General features: G+C 37.3%; 1 pseudogene; it reads left to right on the forward strand.

Moving 5' to 3' along the window:
- Positions 1-19,133: 19,133 nt before the first annotated feature.
- LOC147622463 (cytochrome P450 86B1 pseudogene) lies at positions 19,134-21,219 on the forward strand (annotated as a pseudogene).
- Positions 21,220-21,652: the final 433 nt, after the last annotated feature.

A 21,652-nucleotide genomic window follows, 5' to 3' on the forward strand; every position in this document is an offset into this window, starting at 1 on the left:
TCTACATTCATTCAGACCCACATCACATCCACATATCATCACATCACGTTCACATCTATTTACATCACTTCACATCCATTCACATCTACCCAAGCCCACATCACATCACATCTCATCTATCCATATCATATCTCCTCCATTCATATCTAATGAGATCCACGTCACATCACATCCATTCACATCTCATTACATCACATTCACATCTCACCACATCCATTCAGATATCATCACATCACATTCACATCCATTCACATCTCATTACATCACATTCACATCTCACCACATCTCACCATATCCATTCAGATATCATCACATCACATTCACATCTCATCGCATCCATTCACATCTCATCACATCCACTCACATCTCATCACAACCATTCACATCTCATCACACCCATTCACATCCATCACATCCATTCACATCCCACATTCATTCACATCCATCACAACCATCACATCTCATCACATCCACTCACATCTCATCACAACCATTCACATCTCATCACACCCATTCACATCCCACCTTCATTCACATCTCGTCACATCCATCCTCATCTCGTCACATCCATCCTCATCTTATCACATCTCGTTCACATCCATCCACATCACATCACATTCATTTTGATCCACATTATATCACATTCACATCTACCCATATCACACCATATCCATTCATAGCTCATCACATTCATCCACATCCATTCATTCATTCACATTCACATCTATCACATCACATTCATTTACATTATTCAGATCCACATCACATCTTATCACATCCACTTTTAGTACCGTTTTCTACTTTCGATACTGATAGGACTTTTCTAAGTTTCTGCCAATTGCTTGGCCTAGTTAAAGAAGGTACTTTTTCTCGATCCCATTGAATCTATGTATCAGAGTGTTGTTGAAGGTTTAAAAAGGAAAAATAAACCTTATCAGAATTGAATAGTAAGAACTCAAAAAGAGCATTTACGTATTGTATTTTCATTCCTTAAGCTTCATTAATGAGAATTAATTCCAAACTTCTGTTTACTCATTGGATCCTCGATCCTCCCAGGGATTCCAGATTCTCTTTTTTGAATAAGAATTATCCAAGTTTTCTCGATGGCTATTTTCACATTCTTTCTCAAATTTCTCAAGTAAGATATATTCAATATTCTTCTTTTTGAATAAAAGATTCATGGGATTTACAAAAATCAATTCTACCCATATTTCCTAATAATAATAATAATAATACTCAAAATTTCACTTTTGATAAATACTCATAATTTGAATTATGCCAAAATTTCTCTTTTATCATTTAATTATTTGGATCTCAAATATCATGGGAATTCCTCTTTTTGCATAAAAATAAATTTACCAAAATTTTTTAATTAAATAATTATGCATAAATACTAAAAATTTATTTTCCATGAATATGATGAAAATCATTCTTTTTGCATAGGATGTCCAATCCTAGAATATGGTAGGAAGTCCTCTTTTAGCATTATGCATAAAAATAAGATATGTATTATTTTCTAAAAATTTTGCCATAGCTTCACTCTGCTGTTACTGATAATTCTTAATTTCTTCTATAAGAATAAAAGCTTGTAAATGAAAATATGATAGTAGTTCTTCTTTTATGCTTAAAATCAAACTATGAATTTAAATCATAATTATAAACATAACTATGATTATCCCACTAGATTAAGCTAATTTCAACATTCCTCTTTTCCCAATTTGTTAGGATAATCCATTTCTCATTTAGAATGAATTAAAGTAGTTTTTAACTACTCATAAATAATCTAAAAGAATTTACCATTATTTTAATAGCACAAAATCATGAAAATATCATTTTCTTAATCTCTAGCTCATCAAGCCTAGAGTTTAGCTTTGAATTAAGAGACTATCATTGAGAAGCATCCTTTTCCAAGGGATTTAGCCATAAAGATGGCTATTCTTTTAGAGAGAGAGATTTACTGCAAGAAAGCATTACAAAATAAGTATAAAGATTAACTTTCTCTTAATTAAACATTAAGATTTTAAGGGAAAGCTTGATTTGAATTAAAACAATAATTTAGAAAGCTTCTTAAGCTTTAGAGGGGTTGAGAAGAAGAAAGTCATTGAGATAAATTGAAAAAAAAACCATATAAATTGATTTTCTAAGTTTGGCTTGATTCTCTATTAGCAGTGAAGCCCTCGACCAATCAATTGGTCCATCAAGAGGAGGAGAGCAACTCCAAGAGTTGTTGTAGAGAGAGAGAGAAGCTCCAAGCTGCCAAGAGAGAGGAAAATTTAAGGGATAATAGAAAATGTGATTATTTTAATATAATACTGGCATGATATAGCTCCAATATGAAAATACAAAGGAATGAGGGTCTATTTATAGGTGAGGGAGGCCACTAACCAAGTCCAACGGGGTTCTAGAATTTTCCAAGTTTAGTTTGGCTCAATTTGGACAAGATTTGGACTAGTTTGGCTCCCTTTTTTATTTGGTTTGATCCAGGAGAGAGGAGAGATAAAAATATCATAATTTTTTGAATTCCACACATGTGAAAAAGGCGCCTACCTAAAAGGTCCCCCTCTCCTTACCAAGGTGTCAAAAATGCATCATTTCTCTAAAATATCTCATTTTTTTAGTAATAACTCTTAATTTTTAACTAATAACCTTGTACTCAGTCAACTCTTCATCTTATGTGAGTATTTACTCATTTTTGGGTATTTTCTTTTATTCTTTGGATTTATCATCCCAACACTTGGATTAATCTAATTGGCCCATTGGAACCTTAATTGGACCATAATCTAAATTTTTTTTTAAATGTAGACCCTTAGGCTAAGGTCCCTTGTACCGATTTCAATTAATTCCTAATGCACATTGAAAAGTTCATTTTGAACTTCTAATTTAGGGGAATCCATTTTAGACACGGAGAATTTTTGTATCCAAAGATATCTCAATTTTGAATTATCTCTCTTTAGGCCAAAACATGGTAAAACAAGATCTTTCTTCTATTTCAGAGAGGGGAATAATTACAAGAACAGAAGGGGAGGTTCTTACACCTTTACACCTCAAAAGATGGAGGGAGGAATCTTACAGAAAAGGTACCCCCAGATGTAGGGGAGGGGGAGGTGGCATAAATCAAGGAAATTAGTGAGCTTCCCCATGCCACTTGGTTTTGGATTGCTATATTTTGCTATACTACATTATGGACTTGTGGATTTATGGATTTTTGTTTCTCCATTTGTTTGAATTTGTGTGACATAAATTTATTCTCCCCTTTCTTTTTGTTGTCAAAGTGTACTGCCAAAGTATGCAAAGGTGATGGCTTCAGCTATGGGGCAGCTGATCAACGTTATGATGCAGATACTCGAGGGTCCTCCTCAAGATGCAATCTCTTTGTTGACGAGACGAATGTACATCTAATTGATTAACGCAAATGGATGCATGCCATACTTGGCATTCTATGTTTTATTTTGACTACATCTTTTTTGTATTGTGGCCTACCATTAGAATTCGACTTGGCTTATAAGTATACATGCAGTGTCGCAAAAAACATAGTGTTTAAAATTTGATATGTGCTTGTGTTATTGTCATTTTTGGTGGATTTATGTTGCACACCTTTTGTGTTCACTAAAATATTGTCGCTCGCTTTTTTCTCATTGCCTTTGGTGTTCTCATTTCTTATTACCTCTCGAGCGCTACTGTCATAATGCATTACTTGAAATGTGCCGCACGATTTTTTCCTCGCTCGAAAAGTTTCACTTGAAGAACGGGAGGACCCAAACATATGCAAAGTTAGTGGACATAATCATATTGGTTTGTCCTCATGTTTAGCATAAAACATATGCAAAGTTAGTGGACATAATCATATTGGTTTGTCCTCATGTTTAGCATAAAGTATTCATCTTAGAAGAAGGTGTTAAAGCCAATCTTATTGTTCTAAGAATAACATAAATTTCAACAACATCGTGTCAGATTTGTATGGTGTAAAGACACTTACATGGACAGTAGGTGTTCTTAACAGAAAAGGGTACTGTCTTTTAGAAAGGAAGTTTAAGGGAATATGAACGAGGAAGTAATATTCCTCTACTAAAGGAAGTGTTTCTCTAACTGAAATACTTATAAAAGAGAACTTATTCCAAGTTAGAGACGTGTTTAAGTTTGATTTAAAAGGAAAATTTAGAAATATTTAAACAAGATTTCTATTTTGATTATAAGCATGCTCTAGTATAAGAGAGTAAAATTACTCTCTTGAAAAGAGGTGAAGTATGAGAACTTTTAAAAAAAAAGGAAAAAAAGAAAAGAAAAGTGTGAATCTAATATTTTTCCAAAGTATTGTGCTTGAAGGTTTTGAGATATTTGACAATACTTAAAAGATTGAGTGTGATCAAACTTTAAGAAGGTTGGCATACTCAAAAAGAAGTTACCTAGTTTTATTTTTTAAGACGAAAACTTTTCTTTTAAGGGGGAGGAAATGTTATGAGATTGACAGGTAACACTAAAAGGTAAGACTAGAAAAGATTATTTATATGTAAAAGGTTGCATATAAATAAGGTTCAGGGATTTCAAATAGGAAATACCTAAGCAATGGTTAATAGGCATTAAAGTTAAAGTAAAAAGGGAAATGGATGGTGCACAATGGAATCCCAAGGGACATAGGGGTAGTTAAAGAGGCATTAGACAAGAAAAAGGCAATGTCTAGCCAATGAAGGTTAAGGGGCTAAAGTTGGAAGGTCATGCTCCATCTAGGCCTATATAACCATGAGGTAAGGGACTATTTGGGATATGTTTGGGTGGAGAATCAAGGTTCTAGTCTTGTAATTCCTCAAGCTTATGATGCAAGGAGCATTACACCACCTCAAGATTCTCATGCTAACAAATTTAGAAAGTTTCTTTTCGTAAATTTGACAGGTACATCAAAGATACAAAAGATGTTATTTCAAATAACAATAACAATCATGGTGCTAACAATAATAACAAGAGGAACAATGATGCAAAGAAGAAACAAGATTTTGTACCTCGAGTTGTGACATGTTATGATTATTGACAAAAAGGACACATTGCACCCAATTGCACGGAGAAGAAGAAGAAGTCAACAACCGCACAAGTCAACATGATTGATGGTGAAGAAGATGCACTTATCTTCTGAGCAAGAGGATAATTTAAAAAATGAAGATCTTTCACATGATCCAGGTATGTTTAAACCTATTGAAAAGTAACTTTCTCCTCATATACTATTAAAACAAAAGGACAGATTAAGGGAAAGGAAGTAAATATATTGCACGATGATGGTAGTACACATGACTTTATTTCCTAAAATCTTGTTCATGCTCTTAAATTGAATCCACTCCTTCAAAGAATAAAATTGAAACTACTTTTTAAGGAACAAAGTATAATTTCACAAAGGAAGTGAAAGATGTTGTTTTATCCATTGTACCATATAGTCAACCTCACACCTTTCTAGTTGCACATTTGCATTCATATGATGCTATTCTTGGAATGCCATGGAGACATGAGGATAACCCTCATATTGATTACATGGAATATCTTTTGAATTCAATAGTGAGAATGTCTATTTAGAAGGATTATGGGAATCTAGTGAATGTGCACTCCTTAGCCATACCCAAGCTAAGTGAGCCATGACGAAAAAAAAAGCCTTATCTAGTCATGGTTAATGGGGTTTCTACCTCTAAACTAATTTCCAAGGACACCTCGCACAAACCAGTCATTTCACAATTTTTGGATTGTTTTACGAATGATGTACCTCTTGGATTACCTAATTCTAGACATTATCTCTTGTAGTATTCCATCTTGTGGGATCCCTTATAGAGTAAATTTTCTAGAGCAAAAAGAAATCCAGTCTCAGATTGAGGACCTACTTGATAGGAAAACTATTAAGCACCATTTATTCCCCTCAAAAAGAAATCCAGTCTCAGATTGAGGACCTACTTGATAGGAAAACTATTAAGCACCATTTATTCCCCTCAAAAAGAAGAATGGAATGTTTCGCATGTGCATTGACTACCAAGCCTTAAATAAGAATATTATCAAGAATAGATATCATATCCCACTTGTGGATGATCTCTTAGATAAGTTGAGAAAGGAGCCAAAGTATTTTCCAAAATTGATCTTAAGTCATGCTATCATCAAGTTAGAATGGCTGAAGAAGATGTCTATAAGACCACTTTTCACACATAAACAGGTCATTATGAGTTTTTAGTAATGCCTTTTGGACTTACTAATGCTCCGGCTACATCCAGTCGCATGATGCACCCTATATTATTGAAGCACCAAAATTTTATAGTTGTTTTCTTTAATGACATCTTGGTTTTTATCAAAGATGAAGATGAGCACGAGAAACATCTAAAGATAGTATTCAATCTTTTGAAAGAAAATCAACTCTGTGCCAACTTAGATAAGAGTGAATTATTTCAAAAAGAAATTGAACACCTTGGATATATTATGTGTGTGGAGCCCCATCAGAACATGGCCTAGCCCAAAGAACATCCATGAGTTGAGATCTTTTCTTGGTTTATGCTCTTATTATAGAAGATTTGTCAAAATTTTTGATCACAAAGCACATAACTTGATTGAATTATTGAAAAAGACTAAAGTTTTTCTTTGGACTAACATTCATGAAAAATATTTTAATGCACTTAAGTACGCACTTTCCCATGCACCTATATTAACACTACCTAATTTCCTTAAACCGTTCTTTGTGGTAGTGTGACACAAAGTTGGGGGTTTAACTTTGGTCACGTCTCAAACCCAAAGGTTGAAGAAGGGAAGGCGGTCTCGGTGTCAAAGAAAGAAAATGAAACAAACTCTCACCCTCCATCTCCCTAGATCAAAACAAATACATAGACATCAAAGGTGAGATTGTAGTCCAGAAGAGGAAATAGGAAAGACTTTGGGGAAGCATTAATTTGGGGCCAAGTGATCCAAAAGTGAGGGCAAGTCTTTGCTGGAAGAAAATCTTTTGTCTCAATACTATGTGAATTGAAGTGAAAGGGATATATTGATATGGCTCATTTGGACGGCAGATCGGATGGTTGGGCCACATCATTTTCAAAAAAAAAGAGAGAAACCAATGAAACTTCCCAAAGTGAATAATATGCTCTGATCAGACACCTATAACTTTTTTTTGTACTACTTAAAACAAAGTCTCAACAACATCCATGGATAGAGATTGAAAAAATAAATAATTTGATATAAGTTTCATAAAAATTGGAGAAACGAGCACAAAGTTATGACTATTTGAGTGAGAAGTGTCAAAACTATTCCAAATACACAGTCTGCTCTGATCAAACAGCCATAACTTTTCCTATGCTGCTCAGAAGAAAGTATTGAAAAAATCAATGAATAGATCTTGAAAAAACAAAGATTTTGATATAAGTTTCATTAAAAATAGAGAAGTGAGCACAAAGTTATGACTGTTTTAGTGAGAAGTGTCAAGACTGTCCCAAATACATAGTTTGCTCTGAACAAACAGCCATAACTTTTTCTGTACTACTTAGAACACAGTATTGAAAACATCAATGGATAGATCTTGACAAAACAAAGATTTTGATATAAGTTTCATCAAAATTAGAGAAGCCAGCACAAAGTTATGATGACTGTTTTAGTGAACAATACCAAAACTGTCTATACCTGCGTGCAGCTGTGGGGAGAGGCAACGATTTCCCTCACTAGAGAAGTAATTTTGATATAAGTTTCATCAAAATTAGAGAGGCGAGCACAAAGTTATGACTATTTTAGTGAACAATACCAAAACTGTCTATACCCGCCTGCAGCAGCCAGCAGCTGTGGGGAGAGGCAACGATTTCCCTCACTAGAGAAGTAACTTCCAAGATGCATGGTGGGTTGAGGTCGCCCAAGGGAGTAGAGGATCCTCTTATAATAGATCTGGAAGCAAGCTAAGCTCTAAAACAAAGAGGGAAAAGATAGAGAAAGGAAGCAAAAGCTTGATTCATGAAGCAAAAAAGACTTCCAATTGGAGAGGACTACAAGAGTAGGAGAACCTAATGCTTAAGGGAGATGAAAAATAATAGGAGGAGCTGGATACAAGGCTATGGCATAACTACAAGGAGAAAAAAAATGAGGTGCTTTAGAGGGAGGAGAGAGGCATCTTTTATAGAGAAACTCTCACCTTATTACATTTCTAGCCAGTAAATTCCTTCACCCCTGGTGACATAAGGGCTTGGGTCACCATCAATTGTTCTTTTAGGCACATTTTGACAAGTGTCTCATTTAAATATGCTCATGAATCTTTTAAAATTGAGGAAGTCAAGCTCTCACATGGAGCCCATAGGGACCCTCTCTTTTCCACATGTCAACATCCTCCATATTCCACTTAGGATTTCTAGAAGGATTCCTCTTGACCCACACTTCTCCACACTCCTCCACATGCCCTTCATATGCTTGGCATATTATTTAAGTATCTTATTGAGTCCATGTAGACATTTGGTTGGCCCACCCTAAATACATGACTCATTTCTATCTTCCCAATATAATCCAATAATATTTCAGTCTCAAACCACTCTATTCCCATACCAAGGTATTTATAATTCATACGCATGGTATTTATAATGATTCACTCCACTCACACTCACATCCACAATCATTCTAATAATTATTCTAATTAGTACCAAGCCCATATTTGTTATTACATGAGATAAAGTAGTCATCATTAAATGATTAACAAGCTGCAAGATTAGCCACCAAAAGCCATCTCCCGCCACCAGCTTCTCCATCATGCTTCTTGGATCCCATGTCTCCATGGATGGCTTCTCCATCACATTGTGGGCCCTACAAGATTCTCCCACCAAGTTTCCACCTTATTGTTATTCTGAAAAAAAGATATCAATTTTTGTTGTTACATCTTCCCTCCTCCAAGCAGATCCCCAAGCTTGTCTTGGGGATCTACTGGCCATAGTATCCGAGGGTAAAACATCTTTAGCCAGTATTCATTGTTGGCACGTCTAGAAACCTCTTGACCATTTGCATCTTCCAAAAGATAGGTGTTGTTTTTGAATTTTTTCTTTATCCTAAAGGGGCCCTCCCTACGTCGAAGAAGCTTCTTATCTAGCCGCTTCTCTACATGACCATCAAATCTCATGACCAAGCTTCCTTCCTTGAGTTTTGGCTTCTTCTTGTTTTTTGTAAGAGTATCATGCCTTGCCTTGCGCCGTTGTTGTATTGCCTCCAAAGTGCTTGAAGCCGCTTCTCATCTAAGGTCTCCAGTTATACTAGGCATTGGGCATGAGTTTCTTCTTCATTACTTGATCGTGCAAAAGATGTGCGAAGGTTTGTGATTTCCAATTCTATTGGCAAAATGGCCTCCACTCCATACACTAGCTGAAAAGGTGTGAAACCAAGAGAGAGCTTATGAGTTATTCTATAAGCCCATAGGACATTTGATACATGCACATCCCACTTTCTTTTCATGGCATCCACTAGCTTAGACAAGGTTCCACAAAGCAAACCATTAATCTTTTCAACTAAACCATTGCACTATAAAGATAATAGGGGGTTGACATGACATGATTTATTTTTAATTTGTGCACCAAAGATTCAATCAAGTCATTTCTAAAAGATCTCCCTCCATCTGTAAGGATTTCCAATGGGCACCCAAATCGGGCACATATGTACTCCTTAAGAAATGATGCCACAGTTGTTGCCTTATTGTTGACCGTGGCCTTGGCTTCTACCCATCTAGTTGCGTAGTCGATGGTAACTAATATATAATACTTCCGATGTGAGGAGCGAGGAAGTGGGCCTACAAAATTCAATCCCCATCTTTCAAATGGACCATATGCTGGAATGGGATTTAAAGGTCCAGGAACCAATTGCTTGCGCCCATATGCCTGACACACCTCTCACAACTTCGACACCATTCATGGACATCTTTGTTGAGTCGAGGTCAATAATAACCTGTGCTAAGGATCTTTCAAGTAGTGCTAGCTAAAGCAAAGTAACTTGAAGATTCATGATATAATTCCATAATCCTTTTAGATTCTTCCAAGCTCACCACCCTCCTAAGGACCTTATCCTTACCTTGCTTTTATAGAATGCCACCAAGGATTGTGTAAGGACAAGCTTTCCTTATAAGTCTTTGCTTTTGTTGAGGGGTCAATCCATGAGGGAAGTATCCTTTATCCAAGTATTGTTGAACATCTTGGAGCTCTACCCAACCTGTATTCATCAATGCAAGAGTAGCTTCTTTGAAAGAAGGCAAACCTTTAGTAGCCAATTCATCTACCTTTTGATTATCCTTCCTTTGAATATGCACAAATTTGCAAAACTCAAAAATCTTGTAGATTTAGACTCCTTGCTTTGTATTTTCCTTTCATTTACCTAATGACTAGTTGAGAATCCCCTTTAGCCTCTACCTCTTTCACCCCCTCCTTTAGGCAATCTTCTAATCCAAAAATCAAGGCATTGTACTCAACTACATTATTTGATATAGCTTTTGGAAATTCCTTACCCTTGGCCCATACCTCTTTTCCTTCTGGATCAAATAAGACTATCTCCCCAACCCCACATTGCTTAGAAGGGCTAAAGGCTCCATCAAAATGCAAAGTGAAAGCAGTTGGTGGAGTCTCCAAATCATCACATACTTCTTCCTTTGTCCTAGTTCCTTCTTCTTCTTCTTCCCTACCTGCTATAAGAAAATCTACAAGAGAGTCTCTAGTGGTACTTTTTGTAAAAGTGAAAGAGAATTCTTGAAGCTCACAAAGCCACTTTGCAAACTTTCTTGCAGGATTGGGTTTACGAACGAGGAATTGTAAAGAAGGCTAAGATATAAGGAAGAAAAAAGGGCAAGGCAACAAGTATGGCCTGAACTTCTTCACTACAAAGACCAAAGACAAACCTCCTTTCTCTATTTCACCATATCTCTCCTCGGGTATCAGTGAGTCGTCAACTTGCATAATATACTGGTTTCATGCGTCCTTGATAACCCTTTTGCAAGAGTATAGCACCCGTTGAATGTGATGACACACTTGGATTCACATAAAAGTCATCCCTCCACCTAGGAGGCTGCATAATCGGACCTTGACTCATGCATTCCTTAAGCAAACAAAAGGCTTGATTTTGCTCTAGTCTCCATTGGAAGGAAACATTTTTCCTTGTCAACAAATTTATAGGATACATCTTCTCAAAAAACATGTCAACAAAGCGTTGATTATACTTTGTTTTACCCAAAATCCTCCTTACCTCCCTTACATTGGAAGGTTGTGGAAGGTCCATAATTGCTTGTACCTTCTCAAGGTCTATCTCTATGCCTTCCTCTGAGATAACATGTCCCAAAAGAACCACCTTCTTTTGTGCCAAGCGGTATTTTCGAGGATTGAGACAACCCTTTGCATTATCAACACTTTGCAAAGCCATTCTTAACTTTTCCAAGTGATCCACACAGCTTGAATAAATGCAAAAATGATTCTTTACCACTCCTAGCGTTTTCACCCTAGTATTATCAGCAAGTTTGATGCGATAGGGAGAGTTAACAGAAGACAACTTCAAATCATCATCTTCATTGTTTTTTCACTCATGACATTTATTGATGCACCTCCATCAATGTATGCATTAGAAATTGTTTGCCCATCAATGATGACATCAATCAATCACGAGAACATCATCCCCCATGTCTATGTCTACCTTTTGAGCCATAGAGGTCCCATTATCCTTCTTCTTCTTTTTCTTGGACTCTCTTGTGCTGCCATTCCTTCATGAGTTTTGGAGAGAGTGCCAAAAGTTGCCCAAATGTGATTTGTGCAATTTTCTCCCTAAGGTCTGTTAAAAGGTCATAATTAAGAGATCCTTGTTTAAAAGGAAAATCCGATTGTCCAATTTTCCTCCTAGATAACTTTTTCTTCTTCTTTTTCTTCATCACTCCTAGTTCTACGATTCCTTCTTGCCATCAATGGCATCAAGGTTTCTTCTTCTTCTTCTTCTTCTTCTTCTTAACATATTTCTTCCAGAAGTGCTACACTTTTCTCCTCTCTTTTCTTCAATTTTAGACATTCACGACCATAGTGTCCCTTTTCTTGACATTCATAGCACGTAACATTGCTTTTATCCCTAGGCTTATCCTCAATACGTGGAGCCTTAGGCGGCCTTGCATTGACTAAGTGCAACTTCAAATCAACAAATTCTGCCATAAGTTATGCAATATTGTGATCCAGTGTGATGGAGCTGGTACCTAAGAGATGTTGAAGCTACCTCTACCCGAGGTGGTAGAGTTGGTAACACAGCCTCAATTTGAAGGGCAGCCTCCTTTTTCAAAGCAATGCGAGGTGCCTCTTTGAAATTACTAGGATTATTGCTAAGAACTTTTCCACGCAAGCCAAGATCCAAAGCCATGACAAACTTGCTCATCCTTAAGGTGCTTCATTTCCATAGAATTTTTAGAGTCCCCTGTAGAAGATGATGAATAAGAAGCAACATGTAAAGCAGCCTGTTGATACTTAATGAACAAGGCCTCATACCTCAGTGAGAAGGTAGAAATTGACTCTCCTTCCTTTTGGGAAATCTGATCCAACTGCAATAGTAAAGCATTTGGCGACTCCACCGTCCCAAATATCTCCTTCATTGCCCCAATCAGGTTGTCCCAATCACTCTTGGTATCTTTCGGCAAAGCCTCATGCCAAGTTAAGGCCACGCCCTCCAAGAAGTCTGGAAGAATTTCAGTCCGCTCCTTCACATAGACCATCCCGTTAAGCGGCATGCTCGGTTAAACTCTCAGAGATAACTCCACAGGTCTTCTCCTCCGATCCATGGAACACTGGAATGTTGAACATCTTGTACCAAAAGATGAGTAAAAGCCAAAAAAAAATTCTATCAAAGATGATCTTCCCTTCTTTCAATCAAGCAGGATCGTGAGGTTCTCATAGAAGGATTCTAAGCAAATCTGCCCGCCGCCGTCTCCACCAAAAGATGTGACACAAAGTTGGGGATTTAACTTTGGTCACGTCTCAAATCCAAAGGTTGAAGAAGGGAAGGTGGTCTTGGTGTCAAATAAATAAACAGGAAAAAACTCTCACCCTCTATCTCCCTAGATCAAAATAAATACGTAGACATCAAAGGTGAGATTGTAGTCCAGAAGAGGAAATAGGAAAGGCTCTAGGGAAGCATTAATTTGGGCAAGCGATCAGCTCCAAAAGTGAGGGGCAAGTCTTTGCTAGAAGAAAATATTTTGGCTCAATACGATGTGAATTGAAGTGAAAGGGGTATATTGATACAGCTCATTTGGACAAATCGGATGGTTGGGCTGCATCATTTTCAAAAAAAAAGAGAGAAACCAATAAAACTTCCCAAAGTGAATAATCTGCTCTGATCAGATAGCTATAACTTTTTCTGTGCTACTAAAAACAAAGTATCAAAAACATCAATAGACAGAATTTGAAAAAAAAATATTTTGATATAAGTTTCATGAAAATCGGAGAAGCGGGCACAAAGTTATGACTGTTTGAGTGAGAAGTGTCAAAACTGTCCCAAATACACAGTCTGCTCTGATCAAACAGCCATAACTTTTTATGTGCTACTCAGAATAAATTATTGAAAACATCAATGGATAGAGCTTGAAAAAATAAATATTTTGATATAAGTTTCATAAAAAACAAAGAAGCGAGCACAAAGTTATAACTGTTTTAGTGAGAAGTGTTAAAACTGTCCCAAATACACAGTCTGCTCTGATCAGATAGTCATAACTTTTTATGTACTGATCAAAACAGAGTATTAAAAACACCAATGGGTAGAGCTTGAAAAAATGAACATTTTGATATAAGTTTCATAAAAAACAAAGAAGCGATCACAAAGTTATGACTGTTTTAGTGAACAATACCAAAACTGTCTATACCCGCCTGAGCTGTGGGGAGAGGCAACGATTTCCCTCACTAGAGAAGTGGCATGGTGGGTTGAGGTCGCCCAAGGGAGAAGAGGATCCTCTTATAATAGATCTGGAAGCAAGCTACTCATGTGGACACACTAAGCTCTGAAGCGAAGAGGGAAAAGATAGAGAAAGGAAGCAAAAGCTTGATTCATGAAGCAAAAAAGACTTCCAATTGGAGAGGACTACAAGAGTAGGAGAGCTTAATGCTTAAGGGAGATGAAAAAGCATAGGAGGATCTGGATACAAGGCTATGGCATAGCTACAAGGAGAAAAAAAATGAGGTGCTTTAGAGGGAGGAGAGAGGCCTCTTTTATAGAGAAACTCTCACCCTGTTACATTTCCAGCCAGTAAATTCCTTCACCCCTGGTGACATAAGGACATGGGTGTCCTTATGTCACCCCTGGTGACATAAGGACATGGGTCACCACATTAATTGTCCTTTTGGGCACATTTTGACAAGTGTCCCATCTAAATATGCTTATGCATCTTTTAAAATTGAAAAAGTCAAGAGTCCTCTCGCATGGAGCCCATAGGGACCCTCTCTTTTCCACATGTCAACATCCTCCATATTCCACTTAGGATTTCTAGAAGGATTCCTCTTGATCCCACACTCCTCCACATGCACTTCATGTGCTTGGCATGTAGTCTCTATATTATTTAAGTATCTTATTGAGTCCATGTAGACATTAAGCCCACCCTAAATATATGACTCATTTCTTATCTTCCCAATACAATCCAATAATATTTCACTCTCAAACCACTCTATTCCCATACCAAGGTATTTATAATTCATACACATGGTATTTACAATGATTCACTCCACTCATACTCACATCCACAATCATTCTACTAAATAATATGGGCTTGATACTAATTAGAATCATTCTACTAAATGATTCTAATTAGTATCAAGCCCATATTTGTTATTACATGAGATAAAGTAGTCATCATTAAATGATTAACAAGCCGCAACGAGAGTAGCCACCAAAAGCTATCTCCTGCCACCAGCTTCTCCATCACGCTTCTCGGTTCCCATGTCTCCATGGCTAGCTTCTCCATCACATTGTGGACCCTACAAGATTCTCCCACAAGTTTCCACCTTATTGTTACTCTGAAAAAAAGATATCAATTTTTGTTATCACAGTAGTTGACATGGTATTGGTGTTGTGCTTATGTAAGATAATCATCTGATTGCTTTTAAAAGTAGAAAATTGAAACCATCAATTTTTGTTATCACAGTAGTTGACATGGTATTGGTGTTGTGCTTATGTAAGATAATCATCTGATTGCTTTTAAAAGTAGAAAATTGAAACCATCTAAACTTAATTATAGTACTTATAAAGAATTGGTTATTGTTGTTCATGCATCGAAAATTTAGAAACATTATCTTATGGGCTCAGAGTTTATCATTAAATTGATCAACAAAGTATTAAACATTTGCTTTCACAACCTTTTTATTAGATATACATATTAAGTGGACATTTTTTATTCAAAGTTTTTAGCCAGCTATTCAATATACACCCAAATGTGAAAATGTTGTTCTTGATGCTTTGGAGTAGGAGACTTACCATTAATAATATATCTCCTATTGAAGGCATTTCGTTTTATAACATGAAGGGAACATATGAAAATGATTCTGATTTTTCTGATGCATACAACAAGATAAAAGATAATGATTAGTTGCCTCATTTCAATTATTCTTATGATGATGGTTTTGTTTTCTTTAAAAAGAGATTATGCATTACTAAACCATTTAGAGAAGCTATTATTGAAGAATCTCATCTTGAACCACCTTTCGTTGGTCATAGAGAAGCATTATCTACTTTGTAAATAGTTGCCAGAGATTTCTTTTGGCCTACTATTTGTAAAGATGTTGCTAAGTTTATTTTTGAATGTGTTGTTTGCCAAAAGATTAAGAGTTATAAAGGAAAAAAATTTGGTTTACTTATGCCTTTAACTATTCCTAATGAACCATGGGATTTTATTGTTGGTTTTTCTTTGACTTCTAATAAGAATTATATGATTTGGACTATAGTAGATAGATTTAGCAAACGCGCTTACTTTATTGCTTTTTACAAAAAGATAATGTCTGCTTATCAAGCTGCACATATTTTCATTAAACAAGTGTTTGTGCATCATGTTTTACTAAAGATTATTGTTTTTGATAGAGATAGAAAGTTTTGTAGAGATTCATGGACTACTTTGTTTGATAATCTTAGAACAAAACTTGATTGAACTCTACTGCTCTTCATCCTAAATCTAATGGGCAGACCAAAGTAACAAATAGCACAATTCTTGATTTGCTTAGATCATATGTCTCATCTCAGTCTAAGCAGTGGGATAAGTATTTGCATATAATAATTGTCCTCATACTGCAAATCATAACGCAAATATGCCATCTTCAATGAAGGCAATTGTGTGCTTATTTATATTGAGAAAAGTAGACTTAAATCTATAGAGATTAATCTTGTAGTTAAATTAGCTCCTAGATTTCATGGACCTTTCAAGATAATTGTAAAAATAAATGATAATGCTACTAATACTGCTACTAAGAAAGCACCATTTGAGATAGTCTACGTTACCTACTCCTACAACTAGACTTCCACTCCTAAATTGGTAGATGAAGAAGAACATCTTGTGCCTAACTCTCGTATTAACCAACAATGAGACCATCACTACATGCACAAGTAACACTTATGCTAAGTATCTTGTGACTTCCATCCTATTAAAGATGCCAAATGGATGCCAAAAAAGTTTTTTCATTCTTACCAAAATCTTATCCACTCTTACCACCCATGCAATTGCAAGAGAAAAGTTAGTCATAACCACTATGCCCATTATTTTATTTTAAGATATTTTATTGGATGCAACTTTTATTTATATGATTTACCAAGATTAATGTGTTTAATCAGCTTTGTGCATATGGTATGATATGGTCAGGATTAATATGTTTAATCAATTGTGAGCATTAACTAATATTTTTTGAATATAGACGATGAATGAGTGATGACAGATTATGTATTAATTGTGGGTGGAACATGTGATAGACCATTATGAGATATTTTGGAAGACATGTGAACATATTTTATGGTTTCATATTTAGGCATTAATATTTTTGTAAGACTAAGGCCTCATACCTTTGTACATACCAAATAGTATTATATTTTTGTAGAGCTTTAATGCTCAAAACCTCAAAAGCACTTGTGTTTTATTTTTTGAAGTTATATTTTTAAAATGCAAGCTTTTATAATATATATGAATATGGATGAGTGGTACAAGGGCCAGACACATCTAGGGGAGATTTAACCCAATCTTGTATCGACAACAACCTCTACTCTATTCTCCATCTCACTTTGTTTATTAAGGTTTATGCGTTTAATTTGTGAAAGCATATGTTATGCTCTAAGTTTTGTGATTAAGAATTAGAGTTCCTTCTCCATGTGTCATAAAGGTAGCTCCAAAGAATGAGAGAAGAAAGCATGGATATATTTTACCCAGATATCATTCAAAAGTATATCTCACACCCTCAACGATTGTCGATGCTATGCCTTGCAGAGTTTGCTGCCTCTTATGAATGCAATGGAAGTAAATATTGAAATGTAAAAAACTTAAAATATTGTGATATGTCCACTATAACAAGCACAAAGATCTAGACAATTACTATAGAGAGCAATGTCTACTCTACCTTACCAACCACTTCTATTGGTCAGTCCTTTATATGCAAATGTTCACATGACATCCCCTTGCACTCCCTTGCCGTGTTCCTTAGTCTTCTTATCTTCCTTTCTCTCCCTCATTCAACCTCTGCACATCCCTCTCTCTCCACTTCTAATTATCTCCCTCCCTTACCCTACTTCTATCATTTCTCATCTCTACAACATATCTCCCTTCCTAAAAGCCTCCCTCTTCCACTCTCTATATCTCCTTCTTTTCCATTCTATTCCCAAATCACTTCATCTCTCCCTCTCCCCATCCCCCCACTCTCTCTCTCTCACTCTCCCTGTCCATAAAGATTTGTTGCCTTGTTAATTCTATTTCTTTCTTAGATATATTGATAGTCAATAGTGATAGAAATAAACTTATAGCTTTTATAGTTTGAAGCCCTTGGGAGACTTTGATCCTCTCTCTCTCTCTCTCTCTCTCTCTCTCTCTCTCTCTCTCTAGAGTGTTGGCATAATGGTTTACGCATGAAGTCTCATGAGCCGTAACTGGCCTGGTGGCTTGTGCTAAGACTATAAAATCATATTTTTATCATCATCTCTCTCTCTCTCTCTCTCTCTCTCTCTCTCTCTCTCTCTCAATAGAGATCCCAATTCGATTCCCCCCTTGCACACTCACACACCCACTCCAATGATGAAGTCTCATGAGCCGTAATAACTGGCTTGCTAGCTTGTGCTGAGACTATAAAATCTCATCATCATCATCATGTCTCTCTCTCTCTCTCTCTCTCTCTCTCTCTCTCTCTCAATAAGGAGTCGCACGTAGAGTTGTATAAAGGCCTCTCCAAGGATTTAATATTCACGTGATCACAAGATTTTTTGTGATAAGAACACATGTGAACAAGTTTTATTCACATGTTCTCATGTTATCGTTCACAAAATAACAGGTCACTTGCCATTTGGGAACCCCTTAAAAGCTTGGCTACACATGGGAATAAGCTATTCACATGTTCTCATGTTACCATCTTCACATAATAGCAGGTCAGTGGCCACCTAAGAAGATTTTTTATACCCGACAATCATGTTACCGTTCACAAAATAACAGGTCACTTGCCATTTGGGAACCCCTTAAAAGCTTGGCTACACATGGGAATAAGCTATTCACATGTTCTCATGTTACCATCTTCACATAATAACAGGTCAATGGCCACCTAAGAAGATTTTTTATACCCGACAAAGATAATTTTTTTAGGCCCTTGTGAAAGCTTTATGAATATAACATGTGATCACAAGATTTTTTGTGTTATTAACATATGTTATTAACATGTTCACATGTTCTCGTTTACCTCAGTGAAATCCCTGGGCCTCTCTCTTGTTGGGGGAGTGTTATGAGTGAAAGGATGTGCTCCTCTCACATTTCCTATCTCTAGTAAATATATTACAACTACTTCAAAACCTAAAAGCAACCTTAAAACTCAAAGCATTTACCTGATTTTGAAATTGTAGAAAATGATGAGAAAGCATTTGATAATAATACTTGAGGTAACGTCATATGGTTAGTCAGTCTATAGAAGAAAAAATATTATTTAATAGAATGGATACCACCGGCACTCAGAGCTGAATGGCTTGATAGAAACAAAAGCAAACGTCTAGTCTAGCAGCTAAGCAGTCACACTGAAGTTGGACTAAACAGCACAGAGAGAGAGACACACTGCACACACACACAGCAGTCGCACTAAACTCCACACAAACGAGAGAGAGAGAGACACAGCAGTCGCACTAAACTCCACACAAACGAGAGAACGAGAGACAGACACACACACACAGAGGATGTCTCCGGAGGGGGGAAGCACCTTCATGGATTACAGTAGGTTGAGTGTGTGGGATGTGATATGCGCAGTGAGTGTTGCTGGGCTGGGAGGCGCTATCTGTAGAGCTTGGCTGCAAAAGGGCCAATTCAGAAGAAACCCAACAAACTGGCCTGTGCTGGGGATGCTTCCTGCGCTGCTGCTCAACCTGCATCATCTCTATGATTGGGCTACCTTGATCCTCGTCAACAACGGGGGCAGCTTCATCTTTCAAGGCCCCTGGCTTTCCAACATGCGCTACTTCATCACCGCAGACCCCCGCAACCTCGAGCACGCCCTTCGCACTCACTTCCACAATTACCCAAAGGGTAAAGACTTCTCAGCCATCTTCCATGACCTCTTGGGGCATGGAATCTTCAACGCAGACGACAGTCTCTGGCAAATACAGAGGAAAATCACCAGCCTCCAGCTCAACTCTCGCTTGTGTAAGCAATTCACCGATTCCACTGTTTTCGAGATGGTGGAGAACAAGCTCCTTCCCACCTTGCATCATTTCTGCAAGGAGAAATCACAGGTAGATTTTCAAGACCTCATGCTCCGCTTCACTTTCGACACTGTTTGCTTGGTGGGTTTTGGGGTAGACACAGGTTGTCTCTCTCCTGCCCTCCCTGTGGTGCCCTTTGCTAAGGCCTTTGAAACTGCTCTTGAATGCACATCACTCAGATTCTTCTTGCCTCCAGCCTGGTGGCGAGCCCTCAAGTGGCTGCGCCTTGGCAAAGAGAGAAGCATGCCCCAAGCCCTCAAAATCGTGAATGAGTTCTCTGAGAAAGTGATTTCTGCAAAGAAGAGGCAGCTTAAACAGGAAGGCAGCTTATGTGACAACAAATCAGACCTTTTGTCTTGCTTCTTGAGGATGGGCGGAGACACTTCAATTATTGATGACAAATTCCTAAAAGACATAGCTGTGAACTTCTTGTTGGCCGGCAGAGAGACACATCAGCCCTAGCTCTCTCTTGGTTCTTCTGGCTCTTGGCCAAGCATCCTGATGTAGAAGAGAGAGTGGCTCAAGAGGCTCAAAACATCATCAATACGGCCAAGGATGAGGGCAAGCCCTCTCTCACACGCACAGAGCTCAACGGAATGCATTATCTTCACGCAGCATTAACAGAAGCGCTGCGCCTTTACCCATCAGTCCCCATTGATATCAAACATGTAATCAAGGATGATGTCTTGCCAGATGGGACTCTTGTGACAAGGGATGATAAGTTTGTGTACAACATCTACACCATGGGGCGAATGCAGAGCATTTGGGGTAGTGACTGCACTTCATTCCGGCCAGAGCGTTGGCTCGATCCTTGTGATGGAACATTTGCAGATACATGCATCTCACCCTTCCAATATCTAGCATTCAATGCAGGCCCTCGAACATGTATTGGTAAAGACATGGCATACTTGCTAATGAAGACAGTCGCTTCCACACTCCTCTTCCACTTCAGGGTTATCCTTGTACCTGGTCACAAAGTCGTTCCAAAACTCTCAATCACTTTGTACATGAAAAATGGTCTTCTTGTCACCTTGGAGCCCCGGAATTCATCATCAAAATACACATAACTTGAAGCTCTGATAAAGAGGTGTATGTTCCATTAGCAACTAGTGTTTGACACCACAAAAGATTAGCCCTATTGTGCTCTACTTGTTTGTACTAACATATTTGAAACCTAGCCCAATGTTTGCTGGTAACCAGTGTTCTTTCCTCAGAAGTTTTTCAGATGCCCATTTTGTAAAATGAACCTTTGGTTATCCTTTTTTCTGTTTGTTTATGTAACTAACCTTTTGAAACTAGTTGCAAATTCTCACTTGTCGAAACCTTCAGAGTTTTCTCGAACGCTTGTAAGAACTTGTAAGGTATGTGTTTCAATGATGTTTCCTTGATGTTAATGGCTACATGAACAAGAGTAAATTGCCTTGGCATTGTCTAATTTCACTGTGGGACAGAAAGCAACATCTCAGCAGGTTGCAAATTTGTGAGTAAATTACATGGAACAAATAGACTCGCATGTGGGTATCACGAACTGTTGCTTTTTGTTGCCTCTTTGCCTGCTCGTGTTGGCAACTAATCTGAATTTTATTCTGATGCTTGTTTACTGTTGAAATAGTCTATTTCAAGATAGAAACTTGATGATCTCCTTGGCTCTGAGCACCAGAATTAGATCAGAAAGGCTATGAGATTAGTACAGCAAGGAATTAACATGGAAGGCACCATTCTGTGCCTGGGTTTCTTGTCATTGACTCCACGTCCATCATAAACATCTTAGCTA

This window comes from Cibotium barometz, chromosome 28 (assembly GCF_041138505.1).
Source record: "Cibotium barometz isolate CiBa-2024 chromosome 28, ASM4113850v1, whole genome shotgun sequence".
Classification (NCBI taxonomy): Eukaryota; Viridiplantae; Streptophyta; class Polypodiopsida; order Cyatheales; family Cibotiaceae; genus Cibotium; species Cibotium barometz.